Source organism: Leptonychotes weddellii, chromosome 2 (genome assembly GCF_054177405.1).
Source record: "Leptonychotes weddellii isolate Sample4059 chromosome 2, ASM5417740v2, whole genome shotgun sequence".
In the NCBI taxonomy this organism is placed as follows: Eukaryota; Metazoa; Chordata; class Mammalia; order Carnivora; family Phocidae; genus Leptonychotes; species Leptonychotes weddellii.
Genome location: NC_138370.1, coordinates 29,404,962 through 29,414,830, shown reverse-complemented (window position 1 = coordinate 29,414,830; position 9,869 = coordinate 29,404,962). Strand labels below are relative to the sequence as shown.

Here is a 9,869-nt window from a genome sequence, read left to right as displayed (position 1 = left end):
CTTGCCTTGGGTTTACCTGGGGTTAATGGGTCCCTACTAAATGTTTCATTATTCAAAATGGCCTTTGGAAACCACTGCCTTTTGTTCTTTCAGCGAATTCACCTTAGTTCCTGTGTTGTCTGCACCTCAGCTTCTCCTCTCAGTGGTTTTGCATTTGTGGTAATGCTGGGAGAAAGCCTGTGAAAAATGCTTTGTTCTATGACATTGCCCCCTGGCTCCAATGAATTGCTCCGTAAATCACGATATTGTTAAAGTGTCCTAGCAAAACTAAACCACTTTCGGGGGCTCAGAGAGCACAAGGATATTAATCAGAGCCAAACATTGCAGAAGGGACATTTAAAAAAAGAAAAAGCAAGAAAGGAAAAAAACACAGTTTTTAATGTGTGAGGTCTGGAAAGGAGCATACATTGGGACTGGGGCCAAACCAGAATATCTTTACTCCTTCATAAATACTCTGATACGGGAATGCATTATCTCTGAACGCTTCAAGCCCATTTAGTTTTATAGCAAAACAATATTGAACACCTGCTGCATCTTAATGAAGTAGTTCAAGCAGCACGGGTGAGAATGGGAGTGGTGGGGGTGGGGATGGGGGCTCCATACATCAGGATGAACTGTCAATCAGCTTCAGCTGGGACCCACAGCTTTTGCGGGGAGGATGACAGGCACAGGCATCTCGCAAATATCCCGAGTGCACCTGTCCTTGACTATAGCACAACAAAGGCAGTAAACCTAGCTCCTTGAGTCCTAGGCGGTAGGTGCACACCTCAGGGAGGGGCAGCAATAGGTTTCTCAGATTACTGCCTGGTACAACTAGTCAGCCGACCAACAGCCTTTATTGAGAGCCTGTAAACCACTCGGCACTAGGGATGATGGAAAAACACAAGCAAAAAAAAAAAAAGTTGGGGGGGTGCAAATTCTATTCTGGAACTTAAGTCAATAGAATGTTGCTCAAAATAAATGGCACTTGCTTGTCTTTTTGCTGCTTGGATTTCTTGTGACAGCATTTGGTTTCTTCTTTCTCTTTTTCCAATTTTATTGAGATATAATTGACATACCACATCATGTAAGTTGAAGGTGTACAGCGTGATGACTTGAAACACAATACATTGTGAAATGTTTACCACAATAAGGTTAGTTACCACAGCCTTCACATTCCATCATGGCCACTTTGGTGTTGTTGTTATGGTGAGAACATTAAAATGCTCTACTGTCAGAACAACTTTCAATAAACAGCACAGTACTATGAACCATAGTCACCACGCGGTAACTTAGATCCCCAGAATTTATTTATCTTGTAACTGAAAATTTCCCTTTGACCAGCATCTCCTCACTTCCCTCACCCTTCAGCCTCGGACAACCACCATTCTACTCTCTGCTTCTGTGAGTTTGGCTTTTTTAGACTCTGCATGTAAGTGAGATTATGCTGTGTGTATCTTTCTCTGTCTGATTCCTTTCATTTGGCATCATGTCCTCAAGGTCCATCCATGATGTCACAAATACCAGGCTCTCCTATTTTTTAGGACTGAATAATATTCCATTATCACATATTCACAATATCACACATTCTTTATCCATTCATCATGGATTCTTAGGTTGCTTCCAACATAGGTTGGCTATTGTGCATAATGCTGCAGTGAATATGGGGGTACAGAAATTTCTTCAAGATAGTGATTTCATTTCCTTTGGACTTATACCCAGAAGTGGGATTATTGGATCATAGGGTAGTCCTATTTTTAATTTTTTGAGGAATCTCTGTACTATTTTCCACAGTGGCTGTACCAATTTACATTCCCACCACCAGTGCACAAGGGTTCCCTTTACCCCACATCCTTATCATCACTTATCTCTTGTCTTCTTGATGATGGCCATTCTAACAGGTGTGAGATGACATGTCTTTCACATTTCTTTGTGGTTTCGATTTGCACTGTAGGGTTTGGTTTCTAATGGCATCTGACTTCAAGTAGGTGGCTTGTGCCCTGAAGCGATTTATCATCTAATGATAAGTGACAAGCACCAACAAATTACTATCCCTAAACATGTATTAGAGACAAACTTTTTAAATCTCAGACCTCCAAAACAGAATCTAATACATGGGGAAAGGGACAGTTTTCCACTGATGAATTGCAAAGAAAACATTGCAACAAAGGTCAACCTCTTCAAATCCCTTCTTAACTCTTCACCCTCTTCTTCAATCCCCAGGCACACAAAGAAAATAAAGGTCATTTGAAATGCCACCGACCTTTTAATATTTTGGCATATAATGATTTTGATTAAGCAGACAGACTCTGAGGTCAGCAGGCCTGGCCTGAGTGTGAATCATGGCTCTCTGTGCCTCTGGTCAATTACATTAACTACCGAGGCCTCAGTTTCTTCACCTGTAAAATGAAAATAATAATAGCACTAACCTTATATAATTGTTGTGAGAATGAATCAAGGCAATCCACATAAGGGGCTCAGAATATTACCAAGTAGTAAATGCTCAATAATGCTATTAATATAAGCATTAGCATATATACATATATCATTACCATACTATTTATGTATACATACAGTCACACACACTCCACTCTTCATGCGCGTGTGTATGTGTATGGAGTTTCAAACATTTATTTCTTAGACCCTCCATTTTTCAATGTGTTTATGTATAGCCATAAAATGTAATACACAATCAAATTATTTATAGATTTCAGTAACTTTCAAGTCTATCTGCTTACTGATGTCCTTTGACTCTATAAATCATTTTTCACAATGTACGTAAGAAAAACAAGATTCACCAGCTATGACACACTCTTTTTTAAAAAGGGACATACTTCCCATACTATTTTGGTAATTTTTTAACTTACAATGCATTCTGAACATTTTAACACATCATTAGCCTCCCAAAACAACATTTTTAACAGCTGCTACTTTTCTTAAAAAAAAATATTTTATTGCTCTTTTCCAGCTGGAACCATGGAGGGTACAGAAGAGAAGAAAATGAAGGTTCCTGCTGTGCCAGAAACCCTTAAGAAGAAGCGAAGAAATTTCACAGAGTTGAAGATCAAGCGTCTGAGGAAGAAGTTTGCTCAAAAGATGCTTTGAAAGGCAAGAAGGAAGCTTATCTACGAAAAAGCTAAGCATTACCACAAGGAATATAGGCAGATGTACAGAACTGAGATTTGAATGGCAAGGATGGCAAGAAAAGCTGGCAACTTCTACGTACCTGTGGAACCCACATTGGCATTTGTCATCAGGATCAGAGGTATCTATGGTGTGAGCCCAAAGGTTCGAAAGGTGTTGCAGCTTCTTCGCCTTTGCCAGATCTTCAATGGCACCTTTGTTAAGCTCAACGAGGCTTCAGTTAACATGCTAAGGATTGTGGAACCGTATATAGCATGGGGGTACCCAAACCTGAAGTCAGTGAATGAATTGATCTACAAGCGTGGTTATGGCAAAATCAACAAGAAGCGAATTGCCCTGACAGATAACAGATTGATTGCCTTATCTCTTGGTAAATATGGCATCATCTGCATGGAGGATCTGATTCACGAGATCTATACTGTTGGAAAACGTTTCAAAGAAGCAAACAACTTTTTATGGCCCTTCAAATTATCTTCTCCACGAGGGGGAATGAAGAAAAAGACCACCCACTTTGTATAAGGTGGAGATGCTGGTCCTTTACTAGTCTTCTCTCTTGGATCTATAAATTGCTTGTAGAAGAATTCTCCAATCCCCTCTCTGGGATTGGGGAGAGGGATAGAGTGTGTGAGCTTGGCTGCCAGCACTCTGGGAAAGGAAGTTGAAAGGGGTCTGAGAGTCTTACCATTCAGTTGCTATGTCAACTAGGGAAGACCAGATCAATAGGCTTATTAGAAGGATGAACTAAGGTATCTACCATGATTATTTTTATAATCTCATCAGTTAATAAATGACTACTCTCAAATGGAAAAAAAAAAAGATTTTATTTATTTTGTCAGAAAGAGAGAGCACAAGCAGGGGGAGTGGCAGGCAGAGAGAGAAGCAGGCTCCCCGCTGAGCAAGGAGCCCAATGTGGAACTTGATCTCAGGACCCTGGGATCATGACCTGAGCCGAAGGCAGATGCTTAACCAACTGAGCCACCCAGGTGTCTCCAGTATTTGACATTATAAATATCCAGTGAGGAACCACCCTGTAGAACTTTCTTATACACATTTTTGGTTGTTGCCTTAGGATGAATTCCCAGAACTAGAACCACTGAATCAAAAGAAATGCAATTAAAACATTCTAAAAAGAATATAAACACATTACAGAAAATAGGGCAAGGAAAAAAAAATACAATTCTACCACATTAATACAATTGCTAATATAATTTGGGTGATTAAGATATTGTGATGTTTTCCTTTTTACTTAGAAGAATAGAAGCTTCAAGTAAAAGATGGGCAGATGTTTATTATTTCTGCTCTCTTCTGAAACCCACTAAAGTGCCAATAAATAACTAAAAGAAAAGCATAAACCCATAATGAAAAAGAGAATGGAAGAGGAGATGACAACAGCCAAAAGATGTGGTAAAAATTTTGAGAACTGAAAAGCAGACCAGATGAGTGATAACTGACTTAGTAGATCATAGGAAATGAAAATCCATGCCATGACTTAAATCTATGACTGGCTTTACAAGAAGCAGCCAGACCCTCCAGATCCTGCCTTGACCCTGAAAGGAGACAGAAGATTTACCCTCTAAAGAGGCTGAGCCAGGTAGGTCTGGATCAGGCACATCAGACACTGTGTGTGTGTGTGTGTGTGTGGGAGGGGGGTAACGGTGAGGCATTTCAGTGAAAGTTGACATACCAACTGAATGGTAAGACTCTCAGACCCCTTTCAATTTCCTTTCCCAGAGTGATGGCAGCCAAGCTCACACACTCTATCCCTCTCCCCAACCCCAGAGAGGGGATTGGAGAATTCTTCTACAAGCAATTTATAGATCCAAGAGAGAAGACTAGGAAAGGACCCCAAAGAGGTCAGTTCTCTGAATAAACTATGGTGAAGTTCAACAACTGACAAGGGCCCCCCTCTGCCCCTGCCCCATGCAGAAAAGGATCACTAGACATCTGATAAAAGCCACTAACATGAAACACACCAAAACAAAACTACCCAAAATGAGGAACTCAGAAAACACAGGGCAGGAAGCAGAAGAAAATCTCTGAAAAAGAGATAACATTATACACATGAAATAAGAACAAGAGGCTATAAAAAAATTAGAAAGCAGGAAAATGCTCTGAATCGTTAAATATGAGAAAAAATATCAAATTTTCTTTTGAAAGATAAAGTTGAAGATATCTCCCAGGAAGTGGAACAACAACAACAAGTTATAGAAGGTGTAAAGTTTAGGAAATTTTGAGACAGAGTTTCTAGAAAGAGAGAACCAAGAAAACAGATGGGAGGAAATCGCTCAGGAATTAATAATACTGGGTCGGACCTAAAGGAGAGTGACACATAGTACAGTGAATAAGAAAAGGCATACCTAGCATACATCATTCTGAAATTTCATTTCATCACAAATAAAAAGAACATAAAAGTTTCTAAAAAGAAAAACAAGTCACTTAAAAAGACTGAGACTCAGAAGAACAATTGAAAACAATGGAGAAATTCTGAGGGAATGATTTTAAACCATAATTCTATACCCAGCCAAACTATACATAAAGTGTACTTTTAAAAACACAGTTTCAGACATGTGAAGTCTCAAAAAATGTATCTTCTTTGCTCAGAAAGCTACTGGTGGATGTGCTTTGCTAAAACTAGGAGAGTAAAGAAAAGGAGAAGAAATGGCAATGAAAAAGCTGACTGCTGGGGCACCTGGGTGGCTCAGTCGGTTAAGCCTCTGATTCGATTTTGGCTCAGGTCATGATCTCAGGGTCGAGATATCAAGCCCTGTGTTAGGCTCTGTGCTGGGTGTGGAGCCTCCTTAAGAATGTAAAAATAAAAAATTAAATAAATAAATAAATAAATGCAATTTGAAAAAAAAAGCTTCTCTCTCCCTCTCCCTCTGCCCCTCCCCTCTCTCTCTTAAGAAAAAAAAAAAGCTGACTGCTGTAATGTGGAAATCTGAAAATAATTTAGTGGCTAATGAAGACATAAGCTTATTTTTTCCTCTCACATAAGAGTCTAAGGTAAACATTCCAGGTCTGCAGGGCAACTCTGCTCCATTTAGTCATTTGAGGAACCAGATTCCTTCTGTCTTGTTTCTCTGCCACCCCTCAGAACAATGGTTCTTGAAGTGTAATCTCCTGACTAGCATCATTTGAGAGCTCGTTAGAAATGCCAATTCTCAGTCCCAACACCAGGTCTAATGGATCAGAAACTCTAGGAGTAGAGCCCGGAAATCTTTTTTAACAGGACTTCCAGGTAATTCTGATAAGGTTTGAAAACTATTTTAGGGCATTATCCTTTTCTGTATCATCAAAGTTTGACTGCAGCTACTTCCATGTTCCAGGTCACCTAAGGGAAAAGGTGTGAAGGTTTTTATGGGAAGACCAGGAAATGGCATATATTGCTTCCACTTGCATTCACTTGGCAAAACCTGATTATGTGGTAACACTTAGCTTCAAAGGTGAGTTGGGAAATGTAGTCTTCAGCTGGGTAGTCACATATTAGCTACAATTCTATTACTATGGAAGAAGGAAAGAATGAATTTGAGAAGATAACCAGCAGTTTCTACCATATATATAATCCAGGCAACATGAACTGGAATGAGGAAACTGAGGCACATGGCAGTTAAGCAACTTGCATAAGATCACACAATAAGAATTGGACTTGGTATTTAAATTCAGGTAATTTCTGTCCAGAGTCCATGTTCTCAGTTATTATTACGCTACATAGTCTCGCTTTCTGTGGTAGGAAGTCAAAAGACAATACGTAAAATCAATAAACAGAGAAATACAGGATAAGCATGTTATTAATAATTAAGGACATATGGGGTGCCTGGGTGGCTCAGTCATTAAGCCTCTGCCTTTGGCTCAGGTCATGATCCCAGGGTCCTGGAATCGAGCCCCGCGTCGAGCCTCACATCAGGCTCCCTGCTCTGCGGGAAGCCTACTTCTCCCTCTCCCAGTCCCCCTGTTTGTGTTCCCTCTCTCACTGTCTCTTTCTCTCTGTCAAATAAATAAATAAATAATCTTTAAAAAATAAATAAATAAAAATAAATAAGGACATAAATACCAAGACAAAACAGATAAGCATTTATAGTGATTGCTTCCAGTCAGGGAGTAACTGGGAGTGGTCAAGGAATCGCTCAGCGGTAGTGTCTGCTTGAAGATTTTCTCCTTCTGCCCCTCCCCCCACTCTCTCTCTCTCAAATAAATAAATAAATCTTTAAAATAAAATAAACATCACTTTGACCAAAATAAATTTTTAAAAAAGAGAGATGACAGAAAGAATGTGCCTGGCTAAGTAAACTTAGAGAATGAAGTGAGACCCAGAAGAGAAGGTCAAGAGAACCTGAGTGGGTAATTATGCAAGGGAAGCAACTGGGGAAATTATACAAAAAGAGAGAGAGAGAAATTTCCACAAGAAGTGGAAAGAAAAGGGTAGTATTCTTGGAGAAATTACAAGCCAAAAGTAAGAGAGCCAGAGAGAATGAGTAGGGAAGAGATCGAATGAGACTGGGCAGAGACATCACTCCTGAACGTTTGTCCATGGAAGTTCTGTGGATTGAATCCAGGGAAGCTACTGAGTTAGCACTCCAGTGGCTTTATGCAGAGCTGTTTTGACCTGGGCTAACTCGAGACTCCTTCATCAGCTAAAATAAACAGCTCTGGCCTTAAAACTGAAGGTAGAAGGAATGATGAACTGCAAAGCCATACTGAGATGACTGATTAAAACCTAATTATGTGTCAACCTAAGCCAAACAAAAATCAGTAATAAAACTTCACTTGTTTATCTAATTTGTGGCTTTGGGGCAAGTCACTTAATTTCTCTGAGCCTCAGTTTTTTCTGTTGTGAAAAATTAACATATAACAAATCCTGCATATGTATAGTACATCATACCTTTCAGAGCTACTTTTCATTTTCCATTTCCCCAAGCTAGTTTTTTTAGGAGATAAAATTGAGGTTCAGGGAAATGAAGCGAGTTAACATATAATTACACAACTGGTTAATAGTGGGACACATAGTTCACTATTGCTTGTAAACACTGTCTCAGTTAAGAGTCACAGAAACTCTGTGGGAAAAAAAAAAACAACACCCAATTTATAGAGAAGAAAATCAGGATATATCTCACATCACCTGGCTGGCTGGCATCGGAACCAGGAACGAAACCCAAAAGCATGGGTAGAGAGAAGCAGCTCAGAAGCATACCAGGGATAGCTCCTCCCCGACTGCGTAGGGACACAGGTACCCTCCTTCCCAGGAAGTCCAGATTCCGAACTGTCTCCTGTTTTCAGAAACATCCATTTGTCCAATTTTTTTCATTCAGAAAATGTGATCATAGAAATAATAACACTGAGGCTTACTACTGCACTATCACTGTGGTGAGCCCAGTTCACTGATTCAGGAGGAGAGACAGAGGCTAGGAGGGGAGAAAGCGGAGTCAAGCTGCTGTGGGAGGGCCCGTGGTTGCCCAGATCTCAGGTCACAGCTTCCCTCCCAGAGCAGCCCTGGGCTCCACTCCCATCCCTGCTGATGGAGGGAAGATTTTAGGGTTCTAAGCCCACAGCCAAGAAAGAATTTTTGAGACATCTTTGGTGAAAAAGTGGTTTTATGAAAGCCCGGGGACAGGACCCGCGGGCAGGAAGAGCGGCACCAGGGTCACAAGGAGTGGCCCATTGTATACTTCCAAGTTGGGAGCAGGTAGGGATAGGGTAAGTCTCAAAGGAATTTTGGAAGCAAGGATTCCAGGACCTTGAGGGGCTAGCTGTTGTTAGGAAAAGGTCATTTATTACTGCCTAATAAAACCGTCTTCACGAGAACCCTTCAGATGTATATCAGTGGGTCACATGCTTGGGGGATGATTGCCAACATGTATCTTGGGGGTGTGGGGGGTAGAGATAAAGGAAGTTTCCAAAGGAATTTTTATATGCTAAAGTAGACTTACAGGATCCTGCGGGTTGGGCTAAAGCTCTTAGCAAAGTGTCAACACCGAGGCAGTTGAGTCCCTAGAGGAATGTCACTCTGCCTGTTTCAAGGACTTGTCAGTGGGATATAAGTAGTAAGGAAATTTAATAATTTTTCTTCTGCCTTTGTTTCCCACATCACCCGCCTGCGATGCTCAGGGTGTGGGCCCTGGGCCCATCCAGCCGGCAGAGACACTGAGGCTCCACAGCCTCCTCCGCTAGGGCCCTGGGGAGACCAGAGCCAGGCCTGGCCTTGGCCTCAGGCCCAGTTGGGCTCACTTTCACCTCCCTCCAGGTCAGCACTCTGGCCCCCCACCCCAGCCCACAGCAACTGCAAGAGGAAGGAGCCCAGCTCCAGCCCGCCCAGGAGGCCGGGCAAGCCTGGAAGGACCCGAGGAGGCCCGGGAGGCCTGGTCGGGGTCCCCGAGCGAGCCAGCCGGGGCAGGACAGCTCCTTGCAGGGGCGCGCTCTGCGGAGGTCTGCCCTCCTGGAGGCTGCCCCCCCCCCCCGGGACCCTCCGCAAGGGTAGGAAAAGCTAGGCCGCCATGGCCGCTGCCTTCCCGTGGCGACCGAGGCTCCACGTCCAAAGCCAGCAAAGCAAATATTTACCCTGGCTGCTCAGAGGCCGCGGCCGGGGCTGGGACCCGCACCCCCTTCCGGGCCTAGCCTTGCCACGGCGCTCCCCAAAGCCCGTCCGTCCCCGCCCCCACCGCCTTTTAACGGGGAATGCTGACAAGCTGAATACAGCGGGAATAACAGCCATTTGTTCTGGTTATCGCTGCCGGTATTGAAGCCAGATGTGT

General features: G+C 42.3%; 1 pseudogene; it reads left to right on the top strand.

Moving 5' to 3' along the window:
* The first annotated feature begins 2,955 nt into the window (after positions 1–2,955).
* Positions 2,956–3,651, top strand: LOC102747922 (large ribosomal subunit protein uL30 pseudogene; annotated as a pseudogene).
* Positions 3,652–9,869: the final 6,218 nt, after the last annotated feature.